Source organism: Micropterus salmoides, unplaced genomic scaffold (assembly GCF_014851395.1).
Source record: "Micropterus salmoides isolate LMB-PRFRI ecotype aquatic unplaced genomic scaffold, ASM1485139v1 Ms_hic_scaffold_14, whole genome shotgun sequence".
NCBI classification, from domain to species: domain Eukaryota; kingdom Metazoa; phylum Chordata; class Actinopteri; order Centrarchiformes; family Centrarchidae; genus Micropterus; species Micropterus salmoides.
In genome coordinates this window covers 30,905,376-30,921,768 of record NW_024040485.1, presented here as the reverse complement: position 1 = coordinate 30,921,768, position 16,393 = coordinate 30,905,376, and positions in this window count along the sequence as shown.

Sequence of the window (16,393 nt, the reverse complement as noted above, 5' to 3'; positions counted from 1 at the left end):
AGATGCAACCCTGATGCAAGATGCAACACTTTTCAACACGTCCTCATAACAAAAAAACGTAAATATGGGTCGTTGTAAGCTGCTGCATAGTCAACCTATACGGCCGTTTCTCTGGTGAAGACAGGCTGGTAAAAACGTGTAAAATCGTCAGCACAGGATGCAAAGAAGACGACTGCAAGCGAGTAAAGATTAATTAACAATTTGAATTTTTGTTAAAAAATCTGCTTTGTCAACGTTTTACGAGGGACAAAATACATTGTTAGAGGCACACAGTGAGTTTTGGTGGGAAACTGAATGTTAGCAGATTTTGTTTCTTCACAAGAAAACTTGACAGGGGCGCTTTAACCAGTCGGTCTGCACTTCACAGCCCGGAGACCGGCAGCAATACAACAGGCCGTACCAGCCTGATTAGACTTTCACACATCTTGTTTAGTTCGGCTGAATCGCACCGGAGTTCGTTTTCCCCCTTGGTGTTCGTTTGGGCAGCTGTGAATGCAGCTGTCGCACTCGGGTGCGAACTCTGGTGCGGTTCGCTTGTGGTGTGAAAGCAAACGAACCAACCACAGGATTTTATGATAGCGGAGACGTGATCTGAGCATTATTTCCAAAGCTGAGCCATCTGCTGACCGTGAAATGTGTTCAGCGATCTTAATAATTGATCTGTTTAAGCCGTGTTATGTTTATGAAAATCCTTGGTAGCATATACAGGTACTTGACAGCGCCGATATTTTCCCTGATTATTAGGTTACAATCTGCTAATTTACGTTGTTATTCATAAAAGGCTCTGTGGTCGATATGTGGTCTAACTAATCATGATTATAATAAATGATTACTTTGTGAGCTCTTTGCGATACAGATCAAAAGCATTAAAGTGCTGCATAAACTTCTGTCAGTCACCGGAGATTGATTTCCACACGTGGGTCCTGATGATGCAGGATGACAATCGCCAAAGCTGTTCAACGAATGTTGAGGTCAAGATGACGTTTGGTCCCTCATCCTAGAGAGGCACCTCAACCTTTGTTGGATAACTACGACCTGGATGACTGACACAATCACCAAAGTTGTTCAATCAACAAGTTACGTGTACGTCTGTGTAACGTCATGGTTACTTCAACAAAGTAAAATACATTGCATAAGAAACGTTAATACAAATGGAAAACATCGAACAAAACCATTAAAAAAAACATAAAAACCCCCACGTCCAACTGAAAGCCTGCTTGAATAGCAGCGTCTTCAGTTGCTTTTTATAAGAATACACACAACGTAGAAAGGAAGGCAAAGCATTCCACAGCCTAGGTGCCACTGCTTGAAATGATCGATCCCCTCTGGTTTTAAAATGAGTACAGAGAACCACTAACAACCTCTGACCTGACGACCTCAGACTACGGGTCGGAGTATGAAGCTGTATCAACTCAGAGATGCAGGGAGAAACTTGACCGTGCAGGGCTCTAAAAGTAAGGAGCAGGATTGTAAGTGCTGCTAAAACAGGTGTGATGTGCGCTCTTTTGTTAATGTGAGTTAGGAGCCTTGCAGCAGAGTTCTGAACAGCCTGGAGACGATAAAGCTCCTTCTTGCTCAAACATGTAAAAAAAACTGTTACAGTCTAATCTCAACAAGAGGAAACAAAAGCATGAACGATCATCTCCTACTCACCCTTTGACACCAGTGTTCATTTAAAACCTGCAGTGTGAACATGAACCGGACCAGAACTAAAATGCATCAGTGTATCATTTTTCACTTGGTTCGGACCAAATGAACAGAACAACAGGTGTGAAAGCACCCTTGGTCATTTAGACCTGGCCCGACCTGAGTCCTCGTTCTATTACTAGGAATGCTGAAAACCTCTATGGTCAGTACTCAGATTGGCCTAGCTTAGCGCAAAGACTGGAAGCAGGGGAAACTACAAGCCTAGCTCCATCCGCGCTCTTTAGAAGAAGCCAAATTGTTGGACTGCTCCTTTAAAAGATCAGCGGGGGCGCAGAGACACTGAGAGCTGCTTTGTGCTCAGGTGTCAATAAAGGGTAAAAGTTTTGTGACTCAGAAAAACAAAACTGTGCATATTTTACTTTGAGGCCTGACATGGTTTCTAAAGTCAGAGCTGGTGGTTTGAACTGAGATTCGTTTGTGGTGTTTCAGACGGGGGAACTTTGTAATAGCGTTCAGCCGGAAACCCCCTATGCCCACAAACAGGTTCCTGCTGGTTTCTGATGCACCTGAAACTATGATCCCACCCACCCGTCAACTGTCTCTGTCTGAGGGTGAAAATGACAAAGACTGTCAGCAGAAAACAAAAGTCACAACTCCTCAAACCAACAAAGAGGAGAGGAGCTTCAGGTTTCGCTGGTGAGAGTGAACCCGGAGGCGACGTTTCCCACCACAGCTACACCACTCTGGAAACCAGACGTCTCTGAACACAGCATGAAACCTGATAACTCAAGACTCTTGGTGTTTTCACTTCAGCAGAAGGATTATATGTTCATCTGTTCATCACTCTGCGGCATCAGTATGAATAAATAAAATGCACGCTGGTGATCTGCTGTGGCGCGGTGTGTCGTTATCTAATGTTGGATGGGCCGAATGTTTGACGGGACACGGAATAACTAACCAACCAGAAAGAAAAGGGAGTGTTTTCCTGCTTACACTTCCATAACGTTAGTGGAGTCACAAGAGGCAGATTAAAAAAAAGAGGGTAAAATCTGAGCAGCAGCTGGTGGGGTCAAACCAGTCTCTGTGACGTCACCACAGGTTTCTAAAAAGTGATGGTGAAACTCAGTGTGGAGGCTTGGTAGTGCCGGCTCGCCTAACTCCCAGTTAATCTAAAACTGGGTGGAGCTGAGGCGGGCTGAATGAAGTCTGAAGTCCACCTGAGAGGGCACCCACCTGTCACTCATGTTCTTAATTATGCATAACTTTAAGCCTCTATATAATTTAAACGGGTCAGTTACATAACCCCCCCCCTTCAGCTGTCATGAGAGGGGATATTAGCAGTAGAGGCTGTTTATTTCTGCTGTAAAGTTGGCATTTCAGCATGTTCTCATTCCCAGGACTTCACATTTGGACGCTTTGTCGCGTCTGGTACCAACACACATGGCACCCATTAGCGCCATTGTTCAACGCTAAAAGTCCTCCATATAACCAGAAAGGTCTGAGTCAGGAGGTGGCTGGGTGGGTCAAAAAACGGACGTCAATATTGACTCTTTTTAGTGATGTTACTTAGGAAGCGTAACTTAATTTATGTAATTTAAGTCACATGTAAGTAGTTATTTTAACCCAAATCATGATCTTTTCCAAAATATCCGAATAGTGTTGGTGCCTAAACCCAACCAAACTAGTTTTATTTTGAAAGTCTAACAGGACGTTGTATATTTAATTTGCTAACTTGAGAGGAAGTTACATTTTTATTGCTGCTACCTGGACCGCGGAGCCCTACATCAACGGGTCAAAATAAAAAACACAGGATCCTACATTTCCCATAATGCTATTCAATTCATCTTTTCTAAGAGCCTCTCTGGCAGGTAAACAGCCACACCTACAATTTGCTCCAAAAACAGAGATGACTTCACATCATTACGGTTAATTTCTCCTCCAGAGCAACAGAGGACTAACCAGCATGATCATCTGTGGACTGTTCCTTTAATGTTTGTATTTTAGAAACAGGTCAGGGGGGAACCAGCACCAGGTTTGACTCCCCGATAGTTTCCAGGCTGTTTCAGATGAAATAAAATGTGAATTTAAAGCTCACCAGTTTCACTCTGCAGCAGCGAGACCGCACAGATTCTCTGCTGCTGATTGGAGGTCAGGTTTCCTCGTTTCCTGTCTGACGTGATTAAGCAAAATGAGACGCTGGCTGAAGCCGCTCAAAGCACATATTTTCTGTGTAAAGAAAATTTAACTTTCTGTTTCCTCTATCATGCCCTCTGATCAAAGTAACAAAGATCAACAGGACTGAAATCCTCCGAAATCCACAAGCAAAAAGGTTTGTTTTTTATTAAAGCTGTCCAATAAATGCAGTGGATTAAAAAGTTCCTGTAACGGAATAGAAGTACAATGGAAATACTTGAGTAAACGTGCAGTGAATGTTACATCCCTCCACTGTGTAAAACAGTGAAATAGCATCTCCAGAATTTTGCATTAACATCACCTTGATAAATACAAATGCAAACATTGAAAGGCACACTAAACTTTTCATTTCTGTATTACAGTTCTGCTTTTAGTGAACTTCAAAATGCCTCATTGGAGAAGTAAAAGATAATGAAGGCAATTCAGGGGATGTTTTCCAACAAAAGACGTGTTGTGTGCAGCAGCTGCAGAGTGTAAAAAGCAGAACGCTGGCTAACTCTAGCTTCAGTTTGTACCTCTCACACACACTGAGCTGCTGTTAGCATTAGCAAGCCGGTGGTGTCGTACGTGAAGATTTATTCCTCTGCAGTGACAGTAAACACAACACATGAGCTGAAAACACAGGGACTCTCTGGAAGAGACATAAATGTGCTTCCAGTAAAACTCTAGCAGACTTCCTGTGTTTGCAGCAGACACACAGAGTCTGACAGCAGCTGCTAATAGCTAGTTAGCTCTGACTAGCAGCTCTATGTGTTCACTGCACTGAGGTTTCCAGCAGAACAGGAGGGGCAGGTACCCTTCAACCATTTCTATGATACCTCACAGAACAGCACTGAGGTTGTACAGCTAACGTGATCACAGTGCAGCCTAGATTGCCAGTGCTAATACAGGGTTACCCACAGGATTTTAAGACACTATGGTGGGTGGAACTCGTTAAAGTTAAATCATAAACACATTGTATAGATATAAAAATATATCACAGCAACCCAGAATCAAAGAATAAAGTTATTATACTAATTACTTTACATTTTAGTTGTTTATTTTATTTTAGCAGACACATGTAACATGTTTTATAATTTCTTTGAATATAATCCAGTTAATCGTATTTCCATGCTGTATAAATATAAATGTCTTATTCCAGTGCAGTTTGATAAATTATGACTCCACAGCTTCTCTTCAGGCCAAACTCTCAGACTGCAACACTTGTCTTTGTAAAGAGAGAAGATTACAGAATAGAGTTTCTAATCTGTTCTAGCCTCGCTACGCTGGCTCCCTGTGAAATAAAAAACCTACAAAGCCTTAAATGGCCACGCACCGTCGTAGCTCAAAGAACTCCTGATACCTGCTTGTGGTGGCCAGTGTAACCAAGGTTAAAGTGGGAGCAAGAGCATGTAGTTATCAAGCGCCTCTATGGAACCAGGTCCCTATTTTGGTTCAGGAATCGGACGACACCACTTTTAATAAAGCTTTTAGTAAGGGCAAGATTGAGCAAACTTTAAATCGTTATTGTATTATTTTATTTTGCTGATTTTATTCTGATTGTATTTTATGTTATGTTTTATCTCATGCATTCTGTATTTTAAGGCTCATTTCATTTCATTTCAATGCATTTTGTAAAGTGTATTGGGGCTTTTGGTGATTTTGCACTTTAAATAAAACTTGACTTGATTTAACCCTGCCTGTCAGCTCGCCCGCCGACATTTCCTTTACCATAAAGGCTGGAATACGTGTGCACTCCAGATTTAGGTGCGGCTACTCACCACGAGTGACAGAAACATCGAAGCTGATCAGATCTTTAGTTAACGTTGCCGTACTGACCTCAAAAGAAAAGCGGTCGTCTCCAGATGGACGCTGAAGTGTGTGAGCGTGCGAGCTGACAGCAGCGACGCAAAACACAAAGTCAGAGATCTTTAACGTTATTACGAGAAGTGTAAAAATATTTGTTGCTCATTTTGAAACTATGGTGGAACAAACTTGACTGTGGCGGGCAGCTGTAGTCTCAGTAATTAATGAGAAACACAGGCTAATGCTAACTTACAAACCTTCACCATGAACGTGGTAGTAATCCCTCAAGACTCCCCAGAAGCATCCGTGCTGTTGGTTTGATTATCAAGTTTATATACCTAAACTGTTGACGTGAACCATGGCCTCTTTGGAAGACACAGCTAACAGCCAGTGAGAGAGGAGGATTTCTGAGCCTGCGGTTTAAATAATGCTATCCGAGCCTGTAGTCCTGCACTCATCTATCAAGAGCCTCCAATCAGAGGAAGCTACTTTACATTAAAGGATTATTAGGCTATTAGACGTGGGCTTTAAAACATGCATGAGTTCAAATAAAAAGCCCCGACTTAAACTGAAGCAGAACAGCGAGCCATCAAAGCAGCAGTTAACGTCTTCAGCCTGCAGTCATTAGGTCTGACAGAGAAAACCAGCATGTGAGTTACACTCAGAGACGTGACGGGGGAGATGCTGCGTTAAGTAAAAGCAATCACAAACGCTCGTTTAGGTGTCAAACGCACATAATTCACGAGATGCCGAACAAAGAGGGAGCCAGCGAGGTGGCGTGACGGAGGCTGGCGGCTCTGAACTGGGACACCGGCTCCCGATCGTCCCCGCGGACCTTCAGCAGAATAGAGAAGCAGGTTAATTAGGTCGATCAGATCAGCAAATTAGCAGCAGAGCTCTGATTCAACAGGAGCAGACAGATCCTCATCCTGATGAAGGAGAGGTCTCAGCAGGAGGCTCAGTGGGGGGGGGGGGGGTTTAAGGATTTGTTAAGGGTGCGGTGACCTTTCACCCCCAGGCCTCTTATTATCAGCTGTGATGGCAGCAATCTGGCAGCGTTTAACGGTCTGAAGACAGCAGCTTCTGGACTTCTGGGCTTTTGAATCTTACAATAAAGTATCGTGTTTTTTGTTTTAATGTTCTGGATTTCAGGTATTTACCTTAAGATGGTGTGTTTCAAATAAGAGTTGGGACAAAGTCATTCTTAGATCTGCATCACCATCAGCAATTCAAACCACCTCACTTACTAACTGAATATTTGTGTGTAAGGAGAGGGTTTCTGGGTAAAAACCAGTTAATGGAGACGACAGAGGCCTCTGGGAAACTGACTCTCCTTCACGCTCGGGAAACACTGTCATCATCAACACAACACATCCCTGCAGTTCGCTGTGATATTCCTCATGTGTAGCAGGCGAAATAACTGCCTATCTGTCATAAAAAGAGGCACCATGTTTGCATTGTTACTGCAGCAGCAAGGACAGAACAGTGAAAACGCCATAAAGTCTCACAGAGGACGACGAAGTCCTGCCTCATGTGTCTTTCATTTTCTCCATGAAATTTTCTCATTGTGGATTTTTTCTTTAACCTGTTAGAAACCACAAACTACCTGCCCCTATTTCTTTATTTAATAGATGCATAGTTCTGGTCTCCTTGGATAGGTGAGAAGCTAAGGAATATGAATCCATTGATAAACCTATTAATGGTACAATTACAGAGTAAATGGAGATGCAATGAGGGAAAATATGAGATTTGCATCCTCGCCTAGTATGAATGAAACCTCTAAATTTAAAGGCAATATCACCATCATCCTGCAGATTATAATGCAACTGAATATCTTGCACTACACCTTGACTACAACTGTAACTGTACATTTGATGAAAAGAAACTACAATACAACAATTATGATACATTTTATAAAGATTAACCCAAGTGGGGTCCATGTTTTGGTCATATTTAATGTTTACATGTTGACACTTTACTTGGAGTTTTTCTTCACTATTTATTTCCATGCAACAACATTACAAAAGCTAAAACAATGAATCTGGGATTTTCTGTCCGTATTTTAAGATACGGAAATACAAAATAATTTAAAAAAGTTTTATCTTGGCTAAATTAGCAGGTGATGACACCTTTACCATCTAAAACAGCATTCACTATCCATTTAGCTTGTTATACGGCGAGACAACCTGTGTCATGTTTTAACTTTTCTGATACTTCAATGAAACTATTTCAGAAAAGACATTGTGCTTGGTGCTGAGGCTAAGTCAAAGCTAGCTTAAAATTATGCAGGTGCGTCTGTAGCAGCAGTAACAGTAAGCTCGTGATTGTAGGCAAATTATATTACATGGCTAAAATGGTGTGAAAACTGTGAAGATTTCTTACTGATAATGGCACAGATCTGGAATGAAAAAAAAACATAGCCCAAAGATAACCAAAGGCTAAAGGCCAAGTGGCCTCATGTTATCATTGTCATGTGCTAGTTAGCTTAGCTAATTCTATAAAGCTAATAACGTTACTACAGTTAACATTACTACTGTTGAAAGAAACTGACTTACCATCTTCTAAAACGTGTCTGAAGAGCAATTATTTAAAAAAAACGGAAATTTGTCACAAGCTACTCACAGGACCAACTCCAAACATCTGCTGACATGGCGGCGTTCCGCTGAAGGTTGAAGCATACATTTCATTTTGAAAACAAACTAATCTTTCAGTTAAAAGAAGCAGATGTAACAATAAAATTCATAAAATGTTTTGCAACAACAAAATGGTTTAAAATAAGAATATTAAAACTGCACTTGATGGGTCTGTTAATTATATCATGCTAACAGAGTGAGGCTAAAGCTAACAGGCCAAAAGCCTTCATCCTAACTTGTTGATGATCCATGTAAAAGACAGAAATAAACTTCTTGTGGTGTAAAGCAAATTAGTCCTAGTAGTTTTAGTATAAATTGAAACTTGTTCTAAATGTTATCTGGTTTAGTTGCTTAGCTTACACACTTTCAAACAGTAAGAAGAGAAAATGCCTTCAGGACTAGTTCGTGTTCGGCTAAAGTATGGCTTTCTCGGGTAACTTTGGTTGGAGCTACTGGAATGTAAACCTTCCAAAATCCAGATTTGATCAGCACAACACTCTGCTAATGTTAGCCAAAACTCTGATAGCATCCAGGACTAGCTCTCAAACAGTGCTAATCATGACTTTTTTTTACATAACCTATAACCCCAGAAAATGCAGCTAGCTAATAGAGAGCATAAGCCCCTCCTCTTCCGGTGGACCACCATGGGAATAATTTTTTTGGGGAAAAATTATCAGTAGTCAACGGTGAGAGACAACTGGTGTTTAGATCATATTTGAATTGTGCCCTGTATTACACGTTTGTCAATTTAAAATATACATCTTAAGTCAAGACAGTCTCAGTTTGTCATAAAACTGTTGAAATTGAACACGTTGTAAGCGTATGTAACGTGGTAACTTTTTCTCTCAATGACTGAAGGTAACGTTAGGTGTTACTAAAGCTAATGCCAAAGAGCTCCCATGTGTAGATGATGCGATTAAAGGACCAAGAGTCATTGGATTAAACACATCAGGTGAGATAAATCTTTGCGTGGAAGATAGCTAGTATCAACAAAGAAATGAACATTAGCATAGCATTAACGCGTTACTTTGATATAATGACATATAATGTGCGAAACAAGAGATGTAGTTCTTTGAACGGTTTTCACACAAAACTTTCACTTTACTTCTTTACGACAAACGTCTTTTTTCACGGACCAAAATATTTATATCTTTACTGACAAACATCATGTGTGTAATTCAGGGCACAATTCAAACAGGATAAAAACATTAGTTGTCTCTCACCGTTGACTATCGTACATATTTTTTCAGAAATAAGGTCCCATCGGGCAGAAGAGGAGGGGCTTTCTATAAAATGCTCATTGGCCTTGGAGGTAAACTTAGTACTAAACTAGCTAGCAAGACATGCTAATATTTGTACCAAACATTAGAGCAGACAAACAATGTGTTGCCCTTTCATTTTTTCTTGTTGGAAAAGCACACAACTCTTTAACAAAAAAAAGTATCTAAACTTAAAACTAAAGCTTGTCAGACCTGCTGAATGTGGTACAGAGTGGTAACAGTCAGTTATTGTTAGTGCAACTTAAATAAGGCGCCTGTCATGCCTGTGACATGTGACCAACTGCTCAACAGATATCATTTAACATAGATTTGATGTTAAAGAAATGATCCAATAATAATCATTTGTGTTGTGTGTGAAATGCTCTCCCATTGGCTGTAATTCATTTTGCACTTTATTTCCTCTTGAGCGCCCTCTGCTGGTCTCCTTAGCTCAGAGCCTGCTGTGTGTTTCTGATGACACTGCGGAGAGAGAACTGCAGGGCCGCACGGCACTCTGTCACAACCCATAACCCCCACCCCACCCGCCACGGGCACGGGCAACAGACCGCCACAGTGTGAGGTCAGTGTTTCCATGGCGACGGAGCAGATGAACGGTAATCCGTCCTTGTTTTTGCACCGTGGAAACAGGACAGGAGGGGAAGAGGCAGGGAGGGAGGAGGGGAGGTGGAGTCGTGAGCATGTGTGTCATCTCCCTCGCTAAAGCTGCAGCCTCACCCCCCTCCCCCCCTTTCCTCCTTCACTCTCCTCGCCTCTTAATAGCGAATTTGCAATCATGCACTGCAGATCAAGCAGGAACCAGCGGAAGATTAAAAAGGCGCTGATGATCTGGAGCAAAAAAAAAAAAGAAAACTAGGTCACCGCGTTTCACTGCTGCTGCGTAATCAGCTGCTGCAGGAAGCTGAGGGAGAGCTGCAGCAAAAGGCGCAACGCAGGACATGACAGGAAGGGCAGGGAAGGACAGAGTGCTGATACATGAGGAGCACAGCCTCGGGTCTCTGCACTGCTGCAGTTCCCTCCTCACCAACAGTAACATGGACCGTTTCACTGCTTGCAATTTGTATGACAGTAATCGATGCCCTCACTTTCCTGAACCGCACCGTCACTTGTGCTGTTAATTTATTATGTGTGTGTTTATATATTTATTGAACATTTGGTCACAACAAATGTCTTTTTGTCTGTGTGTTTTAAGTCAAATAAAAATACTTTTTTAAGAAGTGTGGGGGGGGGGTCAAGGATGAAGAAGAAACTGCAGATGATGTTGCAGTTACCTCCAGCTGCCGCCAGACGAAGAGTCATATATTACAGATATCATGTTTAATTGATGACCAGATTCATGAGTCTGTCTAAGGGGGCGGAGGGGGGGGGGGGGGCTACACGCTGTAATCACAGCTCGCTGAGTGAATAAATCACGCTGCCCTCGCTTCCAGCAGCGCCTGTGATCTGTGTGTTTCTGCCCTCGACTGCAAAATAAGTTTTTTTAAAAAGCACATTTTAAACAAGAGCAAAGTTTTTTTGGTGTCTTTTCGCAGCTCGCTTACAAGAGCTCTTCCACTGCGGTGAGTAAATGAGAAAAAGAGCCTGATTAATCTGGAACATCGACGTCATGAGTGAAGAGAGTTGACCATATGGTGAACCTGGGTGCCAGAACGCTGCAGGGCCAGCCGTGAACCGGCAGCGTTGCAGTTTTCCTGCGTGACAAAAAGAACTGACTTCAGAAAACGTGTTTTTGTTTCTGCAGCCGCTGCAGATCGACAGCAGCGGAACATTCATCATGTCTGACTCCTTTTTTCCTCCTTCTCTCCTTTAAACCCCCCCTCCTCTTCTTCCTCCTTTCCTCTCTGGCATCTTTCAAACGGTGCAGAAGCAACTGATTGGCCGGCTGACAGGCTTGGTGTGAGGGGGCGTGGAGCAGCAGCCAATCCTGTGCTCCCTTTGTCTTCCAGCCCCCTCTTTATTCTTTTCCTTTTTTCCATGAATATTCACCCACCTGTACCATAAAGCCCCCCCCCCCCCCCTCCCTCCCTGAATAAAAAACCCTCCCCGAATAAAAAACCCTCCCCTCTGAGATTTAAATCTGCGCCCGCCCTCCCCCGCCTCCTCCTTCCTCTGTCTTATGTAGAAGAACAGCAGCAGCCTCTTGCAACATGGAGGGACGGCAGCTTGCTTTGTGTCGCTAACACAATGGACTCCAGCACCCCCACCCTCCCCCCGCACTCCCCCGTTCTCCCTCCCTCTGCAGATTTGAGGTTGCAGCCTCTCTGCTCACAGCCGGCTATAAATAACTCGGCAGCCATCTTATCTTTTCTTTTTTTTGTGTTGTGTTATAACCCTGTGGAGGAGAGGAGGAAGGGGAGGAGGTCACGTGACCGATGAAATAAGCTGAAGCATTAGTGAGCTGCTAAAGAAGAATACATCACTGAAAATATTGATTAAGCAACAGGTGATGCAGAACTGATGTCGTTTATCAGGCTTTTAGCATCAAACGGTTGTTTAGTTTAGGTTGTTAGTTTGTGGTTCAAAATGGCCGCTTGGTATGTTGGGTTTAAGAGTGCCTTGTAGAGATTGTAAAGTCCTCCAAGACAAAAAACACTCTCTGGCTACTTTATTAGGTACACTTGTTCAATTGCTTGTTAACACAGATAGCTAATCAGCCAATCGCATGGCAGCACCTCAATACATTTAGACATGTAGACGTGGTGAAGACAACTTGCTGAAGCTCAAATGCAGCGTCAGAATGGGGAAGAAAGGGGATTTATGTGACTTTGAACGTAGCATGGTTGATGCCAGACTCACCTGCACTGGACAATAGAAGATTGGAAAAACGTTGCCTGGTCAGCTGCAACATTCAGGTCAGAATTTGGCGTAAAGAACATGAAAGCATGGCTCCATCCTGCCTTGGAACAACGGATCAGGCTGGCAGTGGTGGTGTAATGATGTGGGCGATATTCTTGACACACTTTGGGCCCCTGAGTACCAACTGAGCATCGACAGCCTACTTGAGTATTGTTGCTGACCATGTCCATCCCTTTATGACCACAGTGTACCATCTTCTGATGGCTGCTTCCAGCAGGATAACGCACCATGTCACAAAGCTCAAATCATATCAAACTGGTTTCTTGAACATGACAATGAGTTCACTGAACTGCAACGGCCTCCACAGTCACCAGATCTCAGTCCAATAGAGCACCTTTGGGATGTAGTGGAGATTTACATCATGGGTGTGCAGCCGACAAATCTGCAGCAACTGTGTGAAACTATCATGTCAGTATGGACCAAAGTCTCCAACACCTTGTTGAAAATATGCCACAAAGAATTAATGCAGCTCTGAAGGCAAAAGGGGGTCCGGCCTGGTAGCAGCAAGGTGTACCTAATAAAGTGGCCAGTTAGAATTCATTGCATCAAATTTTCAGCTTGAAAGTTGCTTAAGCAGGCGAGCCGGTGGGCTTCATACATCCAGAGAACTTCTAGAAACATCAGACCAGGCTTCTAATGGAGACCTGCAGTTATTTGTCAAACGTGTAGCGACACCAGGCCAGTAAAAGGGACGGGCCTCTAATTGAAGTTTTACAGTAATTGTGATTATCTGCTCGTGTGTTCTGTGACAGCAAACTAAATATATATAATTTTATTAATTGAAGACAGGCTTTTAAAAACCAATTAATCAACAAAATAATCAATAGATCAATCGGCAATGACAATAACCGCAGCCCAGCAGCTTCACTTCCAACAAAACCACAACTATCCGCACGTACAGGTAATACTGCCTTGCTCGGGAAAAAGTTAGTGGAAAAAAGTTTGCCTTCTCTAAGATCCCAGTGAAAAGTTCATGTTTTGTGATTTTGGAGAACTGACACTTTAAGAGACTCCTTAAAATAAATTACTTTACTAAACTGAAGCTTTATTTTGTAAACGCTTCATTTTTATGTTCTCTAAATGTCCAATACTTGATGTAATTAAGTGAAAAAAATAAAGTCTTACACAAAGAGCAGAACATTTCCGCCCTCAAACGTTCTGTTTAATGTTCTCCAGGTCTATATTGTAACTCTGTCAAAGTAGAACACTGCTGGTGGATAAAAATAAAACATATTAAAAAGGATTTGTGTGTTTTAAAGTCAGAGAGATGATGTTTGTATGAATATTCATGAGATGTCACACGTACGTCGGCTTTAGAGGGAGTCTGTAATTTACATACGAGGTAATCCCACATGCTGTTATATCACACCTGGAATATAGAAACTATTTATAGCCACGGTTTTTATTTTCACAGGCTGAAGGTAAGAACAGACTTCTGGGTTGTTCATGTGGGTGTTTGTTCTTTATCCTCTGATCTGATCGTTCTTGTACTGCGTTCGTACGGCTGCTCATAAAACTTGACATTTGGGAACTTTGTATTGTTAAAAGCAGTGTAAGGTATTGATTAAGCTGCTAGCACGGCTGGAGACCACTCGTCTGGTTCGGTCTGTACATCAGCGACGTGTGGACGACATGCAGGGCGCTGCAATTAGCATTTTATGACATTTTAGAAAATAATGGGTCGATATTGATCCATAATCAATAATGGAAATAACTAAGGAATTGATTAATGTGTACCTTTCATCCATGACAGTATTTGATACTCTGAGTGTTTTCTGATGGGTTTGTTCACATCCTGAACACGAGGCAACGTCTGCAGAACGTTTTTCTTCAGTTTACCTACAATTACAGACAAATTACACACAGACGACTGTTTTATTGCTAATTCTGACATTCTTTCAGTTAGAATCAGTTAATGTGACTGCAGCATTTAGACCATCGTGTTGGCACATCAGAGCGTCACTTTGTGTTTAAAAACGTAAACGTACGTTATTTGTCACATACATGTAGCGAAATTCATCCTCTGCATTTAAGCCAATCCCTGAAGGGAGCAGCGGGCAGCCGCTGTTCAGCGCCCGGGGGCCAACTCCAGATTGAAATGCCATGCCAGGTCAAACGGCACCGACTGGAGAACCTACCCAACATGTTTTTGATGGTGAGGGAAACCGGAGAAAACCCACACAGACACGGGGAGAATATGCAAACTCTACACGGAAAAAGACAGGACGACCGGGGTTCAAACCCAGGACCTTCTTGCTGTGGGCCCCCACTGCTATCCACTAGGCCACCGTGCTGCACTGAACACCTAAATTTCTGCATTCTGGGGAAATTCCCTGCAATAATTTATGGTGGAAAAGTTTTTATTTCAATAGAGGGAAACAGAAAATTCAGGCAGCATTCAAACTCTGATCCTTGACAGAATCTAAGTGAGTGCAGCTCTCAGTCTTTCTGTGCTGCTTTCAGATCTGTTTCTCCGGCAGATCAACTTTTCCTATTTAATTTCATCCCTGCTGAGTCATGAGTTTGTCTCCCCTCCTGTTTTGTCATGTTCACAGGGAGGGAACAGAAAACTTGGCCAACAAGAAACTGTGTCAAGAAGTTGTCACAGACTGGTGCTGCACGTTTTGGGGTCATTTTATAATCAGTAGCTTTTTTTTTTTTTAAGCTCAAGTTTCTTTTTTTTGGGACAAAGCACATTTGTTTCTGCGATGGATGTTTTTGTTATTGTGCAAACAAACCTTTCTCAAAACATTGTCATTTAACATTTCTTATTTTATGTATTGTAAACTCTGTAATCATGTTTTACCACATGAGCTTTGCTGAATCTGGTCATAAATTAAGAACCGAACCTTTTGATGAGACAAAGACTAAATTCAGACATGATGTTGGGTAGGTGATTTTTTATTCAGTGTAAGATCACCTGCAGGAGCAGACAGGACGTCTGAAGCCACACAGAGTCAAACAAACAAGCTTCTCGTTTCCACTCGGCTGCAACACAAACAAAGATAACAGTGTGCGTCTGGTCGCTGCTGCGTGCCGTTCGTCTGCTGACAGAAATACTCGCTGGTATTAACCATCGTGACTCAACATATTTAGTTTGAGGCTCAACGAAATGTTACAAAACACCTAAGCTGCTGTGGGAACTGAGTCACTGCAGCTTCAGACTCACGCCGACCCCTGAACGCATCAACGCTTGAATGTGAGAGGGTTTTAAGGGGACAGCTTGAGGAGTTGAATGTTCAGATTGATGCCACTACTCACGTCTGTATGCTAAATATGAAGCTACAGCAAGCTGGTGCTTAGCTTAGCTTAGCATAAAGGCAGGAAACCGCTAGCCTGGATCTGCCCAAAGAAAACCACCTACCAGCCAGAGTCCTCTGGCATTTTGTACCAATGCCATTTATTGGTGTTGTAGTACTTAAGACCATTTTCGGTGTCAAGACCGGTCTTAAGACCACATTTTGATGGTCTCGGTCTCGGACATTGAACACTTGGGATTTTTTTCCCCCCCAAGACCAGTTGAGACCATAACTTTGGGAATATCAACTTATCGAGTTATTTGTTTACATCGAAACTTTGATTGGATGTAAAACGTATTGCTTCAAATGCAACCAGTAACCCTAATTAAAAGTGTGTTGTTCGCTTAACGACCGCCGCCCTCAGGGGGGTCGTTGGCCCGGGTCATCGATACTGCTGGTTCGTTAGTGTTCCTTGTTGCTGTGACGACAGTCGTTAAGACTACCTGTGGCTGGTCTTGACTTGGCCTCGGTTTGGGCGATCTTGACTACAACAGCAAGACTCGTTTTTATTTGCAACGTTTGAGTTTGTTAAAGCAGCTGCCGACGTCACGAGGGATCTGCAATGGACAGAATCACAGGCCATAAACATTCAAATCTGAGACATTAGCTATGTTTCGATCGTATCAGGTGCGTTTCCTTCAGCTGGTTTAGAGAGAATAAACCAGTCTACGGCGAGCGCAGCTACGTCAGTAGTTGACGTTAC